The following is a 14,559-nucleotide window of genomic DNA, read 5'->3' on the forward strand; positions in this document are numbered from 1 at the left end:
TTTTAAATAATTTTTTATATTTTTAACAAAAGCCTGAAAAGTTTTTCAGATCTTTTTTTACTTCTCATACTTATAACACATCAAATTACCCTTTTAGTATTTTCGAATATGGTTTTTCGGAAAGGTTTGCTTGATAATTTAAATTTAAATTTTTAAATTTGTAAATGCCGAGAATTTTTTTCAAATCCTTGCTTTATACATTTCAGTCCTTCATTTTCTAACTATTCCGCTTTTTCAAAATTTCTATATCGTCAAAAGGACGTTGCCAAATTCTCTTATCATAAGTTTTTAACAATGCATGCCCGATTAGATTTTCAGATCTACTATTTTTTACGTCTTATACTTATAGCAAAATACCATCCTTTTATTATTTTCGCATACTTTTTTTCGAAAATGTTTGATTTTTTTTTTGTTAATATCGAGATACTTTTTTTTTGACTCTTCAAAGCTCTTTTTCTCACATATTAAACGTGAAGGTGTAAAAGTTCATAACTCTTTCGCAAATCTCAATATCGAAAAGCTGGGTTTGACTATAGTTCGATGGAAAATATGTATAATATTATGATCTTGCCGTGTTCGAAATTTTCGATAAAGAAAAATTTTTAAATTTCTGTTCTCGATTCTCTGACCAACTATGCTGCATCAATAAATATCCTTCAATGCTATTGCTCAAAGCAATACAGATTTAAAACACTTTCGAAAATTTTTTTTATCGAGAACCTGGATGTAATTCTCTTTCGATTAGGAAATTTGGCAAATAACATTTGTCTTTTTCACATATAAAAGTACTAAAATTTAGACATGTTCGATATTTCGAAATCGGAAAACTTAAAGTTTCTGTTTTCGATTTTCTTACAAGCTGAGCTGGATCTAGAAGATATACTTCTCTCTATACTTTAACCCTATTGTTCAATGCAAAACCGGTTTATAACTATTCGGAAACTTCGATTTAGAATATCTGTCCAAACAGCTTCGTAGATCAACTAAATTTTACTTGTCATCTGTATAAGACGTTTTATTATTTTCGAAATTTTCATTTTCGCAAATGTTTGCACGATTATTAAAATTTCAATTGACTCTTGACAAAACACCATTTTTTGGAACTCTTCACCTCTGTCACATATAAAAATATAACCATTTTTTGTGTTCGCAAATTTCGATATCGAAAATTTTTAAATTTCTGTTTTCGGTTTTCTGCGGAGCTGTGCTGTGTTTTTTTGTCATAATCGAAAATTTCGATATCGGAAAATGTTTAAGTTTCTGTTTCCGATTTTCTAACGCGCTGTGCTGTATCTACTAGTATACACATTCGGGTGTATAACTCTTCGAAAAGTTCGATATCGAAAAATCGAATATACAATTCAATATATAAATATACGACTGTCATAAGCAAGCAAATTGTTTCTATATTCATGGCATTTTACAACGAACAAACCTTTATCTTTTTAAACTCAGTTGAGCAGAGCTCACAGATTATAATAACTTTGATTGGATAACGGTTGGTTGTACAGGTATAAAGGAATCAAGATAGATATAGACTTCCATATATCAAAATCATCAGTATCGAAAAAAAAATTCGATTGAGGCATGTCCGTCCGTCCGTCCGTCCGTCCGTCCGTCTGTCCGTTAACACGATAACTTGAGTAAATTTTGAGGTATCTTGATGAAATTTGGTATGTAGGTTCCTGGGCACTCATCTCAGATCGCTATTTAAAATGAACGATATCGGACAATAACCACGCCCACTTTTTCGATATCGAAAATTTCGAAAAATCGAAAAAGTGCGATAATTCATTACCAGATACGGATTAAGCGATGAAACTTGGTAGGTGAGTTGAACTTATGACGTAGAATAGAAAACTAGTAAAATTTTGGACAATGGGCGTGGCACCGCCCACTTTTAAAAGAAGGTAATTTAGAAGTTTTGCAAGCTGTAATTTGGCAGTCGTTGAAGATATCATGATGAAAATTGGCAGGAACGTTACTCTTATTACTATATGTCTGCTTAATAAAAATTGGCAAAATCGGAGAACGACCACGCCCACTTTTTAAAAAAAAAATTGTTTAAATTCAAATTTTAAAAGAAAAGTTAATATCTTTACAGTATATAAGTAAATTATGTCAACATTCAACTCCAGTAATGATATGTTGCAACAAAATACAAAAATAAAAGAAAGTTTCAAAATGCGCGTGGCTCCGCCCATTTCCATTTAATTTGTCTAGGATACTTTTAATGCCATAAGTCGAACAAAAATTTACCAATCCTTGTGAAATTTAAATGTTAAATGAAAACGTTTTGCAGGGCGAAATCAAAAGCCCTTGGAATCTTGGAAGGAATACTGTTCGTGGTATTACATATATAAATAAATTAGCGGTACCCGACAGATGATGTTCTGGATCACCCTGGTCCACATTTTGGTCGATATATCGAAAACGCCTTCACATATACAACTAAGGGCCACTCCCTTTTAAAACCCTCATTAATACCTTTAATTTGATACCCATATCGTACAAACAAATTCTAGAGTCACCCCTGGTCCACCTTTATGGCGATATCTCGAAAAGGCATCCACCTATAGAACTAAGGCCCACTCCCTTTTAAAATACTCATTAACACCTTTCATTTGATACCCATATCGTACAAACAAATTCTAGAGTCACCCCTGGCCCACCTTTATGGCGATATCTCGAAAAGGCATCCACCTATAGAACTAAGGCCCACTCCCTTTTAAAATACTCATTAACACCTTTCATTTGATACCCATATCGTACAAACACATTATAGAGTCAGGCCTGGTCCACCTTTATGACGATATCCCTAAATGGCGTACATCTATAGAGCTATGGCCCACTTCCTCTTAAAATACTCTTTAATACCTTCCATTTGATACACATGTCATACAAACACATTCCAGGGTCACCCTAGGTTCTTTTTACAACATGGTGATTTTCCCTTACTTTGTCTCCACAGCTCTCAACTGAGTATGTAATGTTCGGTTACACCCGAACTTAGCCTTCCTTACTTGTTTTTTATAATTTTAAAATGTTTACTTCTGCCAGTCACAGCAGGGTATACACTCAAGTAGCAATCATACTAATATATGTAATACTGCAACTATGAATAAGTTTGTAATACATGCCAGTCTATAATTATAAAATATGTATGGCAATGTTGGCTAGAATTACGGTAGTAAAATGTTAAAACGAAATGCTGCATTGTACTTGATTGATTGCCATGCGTAAACGATTGTAAACATGAATATATCTTTATGTATTTGCGCATATGTGTGTGTTTGTATTTATATAATTTAATGTTTGCGGTTAAATTGCAATGCACTTAATTGCATGATCCATGTGCACAATGGAGCAATGGCACCAAATTTTAGCAGCGGTCAATTTATAAGTGGACTCTTGCACGCATACCAAACTCAGTATAAATGCAGCTTATGTATTACAATAAATGTATATGCATATGTATATATATAAATAGATATTTATATTTTTTAACACATATTGTATAAGTCGCATTTTATAATTCAGCCCTTTTGATAGACAAGAAAAAACAATAAAGGCTCACCGTTGCAGGCTGCGATTCAACATTTAGTTGAGAATTGACTGACAAGTTGGCAAACACTGACAGCTCATCATGTGGTGTGTGTACATTTTTTGTTCTTTGTTTTTAGTTCTCTCTGTGTATAGATTTGTAGATTATAGAGGAGATGTTTAAAAGCGCAATTGTACCACTTGTTTGCTTGTGGTTAGGGTGTTGCTATTTATAATTAAACCAAATAGTTACTCAAGTGTTCCAAGTGTTTAGAAAAATAAGTAGAAGAGATTTTCAGGAGTAATTATAAGTTGTCGATGTATTTGATATCGAATAAGTGGACGTTACTGTATTCCACTTATTACTTTCCAACACCTTGTACTAAACTTTTTCTTAGCTATTTCAAAGTAAAATCATATTTCCATTTCCCAACTATAGTGGCGTGGAAATCGTTATGCTCTATCGTATTAATTCACAAACTTTTTTCGTGTTCGAATTTTTATTTTTCTCTTCTGTCCTTTATGCTCCAAAATATTTTTGGGCCATTTTTTTATTTTTATTTTTCGATTTCGAATTTTCGAACATTATGTTCGAAATTGTTCCTCGATTCTTAATAGCATGATACACGTAATAACGGCATGGATTAGCGATTCCTATCCTCAAATGTATCATTTGTCATCATATGGAGAGGGTAGATGGTTCTGTTTATGATTGCTGTGACAGTATTTCCGCGGAAGAAATGGGAACTACCACGCATTCTTAATCCTGGCAGATCCAGTTGATTTGGACTATAGAGAGTTAATTGATAGAGAAGTTAGTATTAAAGAGCGGGTTATTTTCATACGTTTAACCCTAGGCGGCCGCACTGGTGTGGTGGTATTATGCTCCGCCTACCACACCGAAAATCCTGGTTTCAAGCCCGGGGTAAAGTAGCATCAAAAATTTTGAAAAACAGTTGTTTCAATTAGAATTTGGTTTTTCTAAGCGGGGTCGCGTCTCCGCAGTTATTTGGCAAACATTCCGAGAGTATCTCTGTCACGAAGGCTTCTCAGTGAAAGTTTATCTGCCTTTCAGATGTTGCTCGGAGTCGGCATAACAAATGTAGGCCCTCCTCGCCAATTTGTAGGAAAAATTAAAGGGAGTACGACGCAAATTGAAATTGCCGTGTTGTTCTGCTGTATGGGGCTATCGTCAAAGTCTGTTGTTTCGCCACAAACTTCGTACACCAGCTTACTGAGATGGTACTCTTATTTGGAGTGTTTGTCTTTCGGAACCCGGGGAATACCGCTGGCATTTGTAAAGTTGAAGAATTATTTTCTGCACAACGGAGAGCGCTTCTTTGTGTATTTAGAACAAGACCAATATTCGTGCTTAAATTTTGGGCAGTGTGACTACGTCCTTGAAATCAAATAGGCTTCAATATATAAGCGACTGGTTTTTGGATCTCATTCCTATCAGATTTGATTTTATTCTGGGAACGAATGGTTACTTGCATTGTCAGTTTGATTCCTTAAAGAGTGATATGGATTAAGGCACTTATTTGGATCCAATGTATCGATGAACGGCTTGACGGATGGAGTAAAGTTGGAAAGGGGGTTTGGAAACAAGAAAGGGTGGTTCCCTCAGGCAAGCCGCTAATCAAGCTGCCCGACCTCTGTAGTATCGTTAGATGGGATTATATACAGTGCTGTAGTTAGTTAATTGCACATCTACTCTTACAGCCAGTCGGTAGACCATGCGACTCTGCTTGGAGTCAAGCGGCATTTGAGGCCCATTGTTTGGGAATGTATGATCTTGCCTATGATTTCTTCGAAATCGTTTAGGATTACGATTATCTAGTGGCAGGTGTGATGTGGATAACTTCGGTGCTTGTTGACTGGCGTGATGGGCTATGTAAAGTTACTGGCCAGGCGGAATTGGTCTTAGCAGCGTATAGACTGTGTGCATAGACGCACATATAGCTAATCTTTTGTTTAGAGGGTAGACTTGTGAATACAGGGCACATACTGCAACTTAAAATGAATTCGATAGCGCGGCAAGCGCTTGCCCCTCTGAGAGTTTTACTTGATTGTATGCGCCTCTTTTTGCTTACAGGATCGTTTGAATATTTCATAAGCAAGTTGAGAATTACGGCCAAATAATTTTAACGAATGAAAAATTTAGTAAACCCAGATTACTGGAATAAATTTAGTTTTAGAGTTTTTGTAATAAATTTGTTCAAGAAGCATATTCTATGAACACTTTTCTTTCCTTTGTTTTATTTTTCTGTAATTCTCAACTGGCCTATGAAGTATTTTAAAACGCTGTAGCTGGTAAAACCTGTGAAATTATACCCTTGTTAAATCACAAAATACATACAAAGGTGCCATAAATAACGAAGGCGGGAATTTGCCAAAAACATTCGTATTATAACTCCAAATTTCTGTCTTAGTTGCTTTCGAAGAACTAGCCGTAATTTGAGCATCTTCAAGCTTAGTTCTGCTCATTCCAAAAAATCTATGCAATCCACCATATCAAAGCTATTCAACCATAAAGCTGTCATTTCTATCAACTTAGCTATTTCTGACTAGCTCTTCTTCTTATTTCTTCTCTCATTTCTTTGACTATACCAACATCTGACACTTTGAGTTTTGCCTTTAAAGTTTACCGCTCCTGTCACTGTCACAAACAATCCATTCTTATTGTTGATACAAATCCACCGCCATCATTGACATCATCACTGAAATCATAGCTGCTATGCCGACAAATCACAGCCAATTGAGCTCAAAATTCTTAGCTTCTTCTTATATTTCTTGCTCCTATTTTTGCAGCAAATTATCAACGTTGAAGCTAAGAAAACTATCTCCTTTACAGAGTGGAGTTTTTTCTGCTTTTGATTCCTTGTGATGTCGAGTGGAACATTTTAAATTTTTAAAATAGACACTTGGGATTGTGATTTTATGCTTTCGTGTATTGTGGATATAACATTTTTGTATTTCTTTTTTGTTTGTATATATGTTTGAGTTTGTACCACATGTTGTGCTATATTCTCTGATCATTGCCGCTATAATAAATTTCACTTATCTGTGGAAGCTTTCGGTACTTTTTCGCGCTTGTTTTTTTCGTTGTTTAACTCGCTGACAAAATGTCTGTTTGTTGTTGGATTAATGTACAGAATGGCTTTTGGCGATGTTAATTCCAAAAGTTCTTGTCAAACGCAGTATGAACAGGTAGAGCTCTTAAAGGGTGATGTATGGGTTTTGTTAAAGGAAACTATGTAGAAGAGTTGGAGGGCTACATAGAAGTGCATTATAAGGTACGAAATACGATTAGTGATGGTAGAGTAGAATAATGGGCAATGCGATAAGCTATAAAACGGTATAAGACAGAAAAGAGTAAAACGCATGGGGTAAAGGAAGTTATCGTGCTATATCATGGAATTGGATTGAATGTGGTAGGTAGAGACAGAATAAATTGAAGAGACTTCAACAAAAAAATTAAAGAATGAAAATAGGTTACATTAGGTTGAGATGTCTGACACTTAGGCCATAAAGGAGCCTTCGTAGAATCGCTATTGCATTCGTTGTTGATAAAACCACAAAATCTTTTCCCGAAGGTTGAGGAGAGTGTTAGGAATAGGCTATCTACTTTGCGGGATATAAATCTCGTATGCACCGGTACTAGCACCTTCGGGCACTAGTACGATTATGCTGGGAACAATTTTTTTCACCACTCGAACCTTCGTATATATTACCTGTGATTAAGGTAATATACAAATGCGATATCAACTATCTTTTCAATGATACTATCATACTATATCAAAACATTTGGAACAGTTAAAAAGCATTCTAACAAGGGACGATATCCACGGCTTATTCAAAACTGAATGAATATGCTAACATGCTTTGAAGTGAAGAAACCACAACAGAGGCAACTTTACCAGAAAAAAATAATTTCTGGCTTTTTTTATCGGTATTTTTTTAATAACAAACAGATAAGTCGTCGATAGCAAACCGATAAGCAGTCGATAACAAATCGATTCCACGCCAATAGGAAGATAAAAGCCCTCCGAGAAAAAATCGATAACTTATTGTTAATAAATCTATATTTTTTTAATAAAAAATCGCCAATTTTTCGATAACAGATCGATAATTTTCGATAACAAATCAATAACCTGCTGATAGCATATTTTTGGCTTATCGATACCAGATCGATAACATTTCGATAGCAAGCTGATAATAAGCCGATAGCGAATTGGTAACACTCTTATAACCAAACGGGAAATTCTTGATAACAAATCTATAACTTAGCGATTGTAAATCGATATCAAAACGAAAACACGCTGATAACAAATTTGTAATGCTCGCATAATAAATCAATAACTTTTCGATAACAAACATAACATAACTTTTTGAAAATATAACGATAATTTTTCGATAAATAATCGACAATTTTAGATAATTAATCGATATATTTTTGTTATTATACCAATAACGCGTCGATAGAAAATTGACAAGTCATCGCTGATCTTTGTTATCGATAGCAAATTTAATTTCGTTAACACATCGATAACTTGTCTATACCTCGTCGAAAACACACTAAAACAAACCTTGCCTTTCATATCATTTCCTCTCCCTTTCTTTCCCTTCCTCCACTTTCCATTTCTTTCCCTCTCCTTTCCTTGTCTTGATGTCGCGTATACCAATTACAATAGCGCTTACATTCTGTATTCCGCCATACAGCCTACCACTTCCAAAAACTACGTTTGCCTATACATCTTGGATTCCCCCATACCATGAGCAAAGATGTCTACACATTAGAGATTGGAAATTGCTAGAAACGGACTAACTATTTTATGGCAGTTCCAAATATAACCCACTTTTAGTGAACTACAAGGTAGTGGGGGTGTCCCACTAATTTTTGGTCGTAAAGTATAGCAGTAAACAGCATCCCTTACTTGTTTGGGCCATTGCCGAAAAAAAATCATAAACCTTTGTCCAAAGAATTCAATCAAAACCAAATGCGCAGTTTGGCTTCTTTTACAGCATGGTTTTTAAATAAAGAACTCAGTAAAATTTTGTTGAGTGTTAGTCTTTACTGAGCCTTACCCATTTCGAAGTGCCTTGTCTAGTCTTTTTTCATGCCTGTAATATTTATGTACATTAGACTGGGTCGATTTATTAAGCGATATCGCGCCATCGATTTTTCGATAGGATTTGGGCTCAGGAAAAAAAGTTCCACTATGCATACCCAAAAAAATAGTTTTCGAGCCTGCGAAAAAAAATGGCGGAAGGGTCAATATTTCGACCAAAACACTTCCCAAAACCCGAAAAATATTTTTTTTTTTTTTCAAAAAACTGTTATCGCCAACGTTTTTACAACAGTTTTTTGAAAAAAAAAAAAAATATTGTTTGGGTTTTGGTCGAAAAATTTACCATTTAGCCATTTTTTTTTTTCGCAAGCTCGAAAATTATTTTTTTGGGTATGCGTAGTGGAACTATTTTTCCTGAGCCCAAATCCTATCGAAAAATCGATGGCGCGATATCGGTTAACTTTCGTCCATACAAATCGACCCGACCCAATGTACATATTTACCTATGTACATATATACAGTAATAAAAAAATTTACAACATTATCTTTTTACATTTATCTAAGTTTATTAAAAATTGTCTACAAGCAAACCGCGAAAGGAAGTAGTTAATTGTCTGTGAAAAGTGCTTTCGATGTGATCGTAAATTTTTATAAACCAAATGATGGGATGTAATACGTTTTCTAGTTGTCACACTTTAAAGGTGGGGAAAATTTATATACTTATATATACCTATACAAATATATGTACATATAAAAAACTGATGAATATATGTATATATGTACATGAATGAAAACTTTTTAAACGAATTGATTTGATGATGTGATGTGATGTGTTTGATGACATCCTCAATTAAAAAGAATTTATTACTCTTTTGTGAGCTTAATGACTTGTGGAAGCTGTATATATTTCAATATATATATTCGCATATTTACAACAGGTATTTATGTAAAAGTGTGAGTTCAGTTTTTGCAGGTATGAGATTAAACTAAGCTGTGGCTGTTGGTGACAGTCTACTTCTTATTCAAAAGTGTTCATAATTAGTTAGCTCAAATTGAATACATTTTTTGAGACGCCAGGTTAGGTCTCTGGAGAAAAGTTTTCAGTTAGCGTACAAAGCTCCCGTACAATATACAGTAGGGTGGTTCTCAATCCAAAGGCGGGCAGGAGGTAAAACTGAACTGATTGGGGATTTCAGGCCAATTAGTCTCACGTCCTTCATCTTTAAACACCCAAGAGATTACTGGACAAGCGAACTTCTTGGTGAGTTCCCCTTTTCTTTGGCACAACATGCGCATTTGAAGGACTGTGCAACATGAAGTGGTGCGAATAGTGGAGAAATCCCTTCTGTATAAGCAATGTAGTCTGGCGACGTATGTTGACGTGGAAGACGTATTAAACCAATTCGGATATTGATCTCTTCCTTACACCTTAACCGTAAGATATTAGCTGAGCTATAGGAGCAACAGATTGTGAACAGATATGTAGAAACACACCAGAGGGCATGGTGGTCTTACATTTGCTGTAGCCAATTGCCATAAATTATATCATAAAAGCCTAGAAGGCTACAGAAAGTTCAGCACACTGAGTGCATTGAGATCACTGGAGCTTGTCGTATTTGCCCTGTTTCGACTTTATAGCCTATTTTTAACCTGATTTATATGGATTTGCATATACTGTGCGCAACGATGCAAACTGCTCTAAGGTTCAGACAGTCTGGGTGCTGGAAGGATGCTCATCAAGGGCATAGTAGTATCCATAATTAGCGCTGAAATAGATTATTATCTATAATTATAACTGAGGCCAGCATTCATACTATGTTTCCATGTAGGAACGCTTGGAAAAGAGACGCGATCGCAGCCGATAAAAGTTTGCAAATCTTTACCGACGGCTCCATGATGACCTTGGGTATAAAGGCGGGAATCTACTCCGAGTCTTTAGAGATATCTTCGTCAGAAGTTCTCGTGATTTGTAAAGCCTGTTAATCACTTCAGCACAGAAACATAACTGGCAATCCAGGCAGTAATAAAATCGTCAGCTGTGCGCCACATACTCCCTCCAAGCTGGTATGTAAATGCAAGCAACTTTTCTTTAACTTAACTGACACTGCAAAATTATTCATTGTCTGGGTACCGGGTCATGAAAACAATAAGGGAAATAGATAGCTGATAACTAAGCAGATGAAAATGAGAGAGTAACCAAGAAGTAAGTTAACCTTTAGATATAGCCAAGTGGAAAATTCGAATTTTTTACGTGAACAGCAAAAATGGAAGAGTACCACGAGTTGTGCAATATGAAGAGCAACATCGCCAGAGTACAATGAAAGAAGGACAAGGAGTATTTTCAGTAGATCTAAAGCTGGCACCATTAAGCTTGTAGTGGTCTCGCAGCTTTAAGTACGCACGCGGCGATGATGGGCTTCCCCATAATGACCACGGCAGAAGCTGCGAGGCCGCAACCGCCAAAGAGACAGTTGAGCATTTTCCGTAAAATAGACCAGATCTAGCTAGAATACACACGTCTGAGATCTATCGGAGGCCTCTTTTCAGAAAATCCGAGTAGATTATCGGAAACAATTTTATTAACAACCCTATATGATTTAATAATCACTAGGTTTAGAGGATTTGTATGGCATCAACACGGCTACTTAAAAACTACTTTGAAGACCTGAGTCGCGGCCATTACGTCTACCGCTACCAAGGTGGAATGCCCCGAGCTAGCTCATTATATGACGTCAACTCATTGTATGGCATCACCGTTCCCAACCCTTTGATTATCATTACTGAAAGCATTACAATTACTCCAATTATTATTACCATTAAAATGAATCTAACTAATCGAGTTCCCATTTTATTTATTATAATAACTTCATTCAGCGTTAGGTTTCCCATTTCACTTATATACTCTACTGTTCCCATTATTAGTACAATTACTCCAATTACCATTACCATTAAAATTTAACTAGCTAATCGAGCTCCATTTCCAGCGTTATCTACTCTACTATTCTCATTATAATTTTAATTGCTCCAATTACCATTACCATTAAAATGAAACTAACTATTCGAGCTCCCTTTTCATTTTCTATTCCCTATATCACTTATCTAGAGTACCATTCCAATTACTGTAATTACCATTACCAACAAAATTCACTTGACTAATCCAATTACCATTTCTTTCGCCACTGTAATATCATTCAACGGCATTCTTACCCACATCACTTCTACAACCATAAACATCACCGTTACATTACCCATTTTCCCATACAAAATGTAGTTCTCAAAATTAGCTCCAGTAATTACTTACTTAATCATTCCAGTATGTAGGTATGTAAATAAAATTTATCTACACCCATTTAGAAGTCATCCAGGTAATCAACAAGTCACTCGGTCACTCACAAATGTCAGACGCGCAATCAATCGCAACGCCCGTTACTTACAAGTAGCACAAAGTCATAGACATATTTTGCTTGCAAATGCAACAACAACATAAACATTTCAATAAGTTTGTATATATGTATATGTGACTATTGCATTAGTTGAAATGAGCTCAACCTACTAACCCAAAAATAGTTTGCATCTTCAACAATGTGCAGCAGTCACACAACTCAACTAAGCAGGCAAACCAACGAGTTTAGTGAGATTTACTATACATTTTTGTTATTGTTGTTCCAAACACCGTTATAGTGCGCCGCACATTGCTTGAAGTCACATTTGAGTGCAAGCTTGCAAGCTAAAAGCCAACAGCAACAACAATCAAGTAAAAGCGGGCAAAGTTGCTTGTGGCGAAAACTAAAGTGTAACGAAATAATGTGGCAATAATGAAAAAAAATTTATAAAAAAATTAAGACAATATACAGCAACAATAGAAATTACAAAAAACACACTCAAATGGCATTGGGAAAATTGCTTTAGGTAATATTACCGTTGTTGCTGGTGCGGGGAGCGTTTAATAGTGGTGGCTCCAATGGCAATCGATTAAGCTGCAACAATTTCTCTTTCAACCTTAGCCATTTTGTTGCTACACCTTTTGGCCTGCAAGGCAATACATACATACAAACAAACAAAAATATGTGGCGAAAAATACTGCACTTATTTGTAGAAATATATCTAGCATGTTGTATTGTATTTATGTGTAAGAAAGTATTGGCGGTATTGTGTGAGAAAATGGAAAATCATGAAATCGTTCACTTTCTATTGTGAACTGACAGCAAAAGTACAAAAAAACAACCAAAAACGAAAAAGCTGTGGTTGTTGTTCACCTTTCTTGCTAAAAAAATTCTTTTAGTTTCTGTTTTAAAATTTTCTCCTGAAACCAGGAAATGCAATATTTCACTAAAACGACGATAATTGAGTTTCTTAGCAAATTACTTAAATGACTCAAACAAACTTAAGGGCATTTGAAATTGTGGCTTTCCTTCCCACAGTCACATTTTTTGAAAAAAAAGAATATATAAATAAAATACAAAAAAAAAAACTTAAAAATAAAAATAAATTAAAAAATGTTTAAGCACTTCCTTTATTTAAATGGACAAAAAAAGGTGGCACACGGATCGAAAAAAATTTGTTAATAATTTGGAAATTTGAAACCGGGTTTTAAGTAACTTCTCGATGAACTAGAGGCTAAAAATTTAGAGCTTAATTCAGAGGTCGATGACAGCCGATGACACAATACAAGAAGTTTCGCTAGGGGGCGCACGGACTGATATATTTTGAAAAATCAAACGGAACGGATGGAATTTTGGGATAGATTTTTATGTAAGTTCTAATTTGGCTACAAGCGTAAAATTTAACAGATAGGGTAAGACATCGAGAAATTGTAAGAAAAGGAGAAAATAAAAATAAATTAAAAAAATTTTAAGCACTTCCTTTATATAAATGGACAAAAAGAAGCGAAAAATTGCTCCTTATATAAAGATATATTCTGGCTAAACTTTGATTTTTAAATTTTGACATAAAAATTACAAAAATATTTATGAGAAGTAAAAATATAAAAAGTGGAGGGCTCATTACTTGGATTGTAAAGTTGGTAGGAAAGGAGATATTACTACTCAATCAATTGCGCTCCACCTTTATATTCTTACTTCTCATAAATATTTTCGCAATTTCTATGTCAAAATTTAAAAATCAAAGTTTAGCCAGAATATGTCTTTATATAAGGAGAAATTTTTCGCTGATTTTTGTCCATTTATATAAAGGAAGTGCTTAAAATTTTTGAGGTATTGCATAGATTTTATCGCGGGCTTGGCGACTAAACCAATAAAAACCGTAACGGATATTCGTCAAAAAAGGTTCGAAAAGGTTCGAAAAAGTGTCGGTGTTAGCAACAGGGTGATTACATAAAATTGGATCTATTTATGCGAATGTTGGTTGCTGTCTTTGGTGTACATTTATCTTCACTACTGCGCTGTAGATGGCACTGGTAACCGCCAGATGCCAGATGACCTGCATGCTAGATGATGCACACCAACAAACACACACGCGCTGTACATAATTGCCTTTGTTGCTGTTGAACTTAGTACAGTAATTACCTACATAGTTGTTCCCTTTGATTTTAAGCTATTGCATAGATTTTATCGCGGGCTTTGAGCGTGGCGACTGAATCAAAAAATAACCGTAACTGATATATGTACATAAAATCATGGAATAACATCTGTTAATAACAGCAAAAGTTTCGGTGTTAGCAACAGGTTGATTACATAAAATTAGATCTATTTATGCGAATATTGGTGGCTGCCTTTGGTGTACATTTATCTTCACTACTGCGCTGTAGATGGCACCCATTGAATTACGAACAGCAAATATTTCATTAACATCGGATAGAAAATGTATAGCCAAACGCAAACATTTTCCATTAGCTTCAGTTCTTGCTCTAACTATACATAAGTCGCAAGGTGGAACCATGGCGTAACGATACAAGGTGGCAGAACGGGACAGCTGATTATAACCT

At 35.2% G+C, this 14,559-nt stretch overlaps 1 protein-coding gene across 9 annotated transcripts in view; it reads left to right on the forward strand.

Moving 5' to 3' along the window:
* The window catches only part of LOC137239353 (pneumococcal serine-rich repeat protein), a 175,371-nt gene that overhangs the window by 115,411 nt on the left and 45,401 nt on the right, over positions 1-14,559 (forward strand). The gene's annotated exons all lie outside the window — the stretch shown is intronic.

This window comes from Eurosta solidaginis, chromosome 2 (assembly GCF_040869045.1).
Source record: "Eurosta solidaginis isolate ZX-2024a chromosome 2, ASM4086904v1, whole genome shotgun sequence".
NCBI lineage: Eukaryota > Metazoa > Arthropoda > Insecta > Diptera > Tephritidae > Eurosta > Eurosta solidaginis.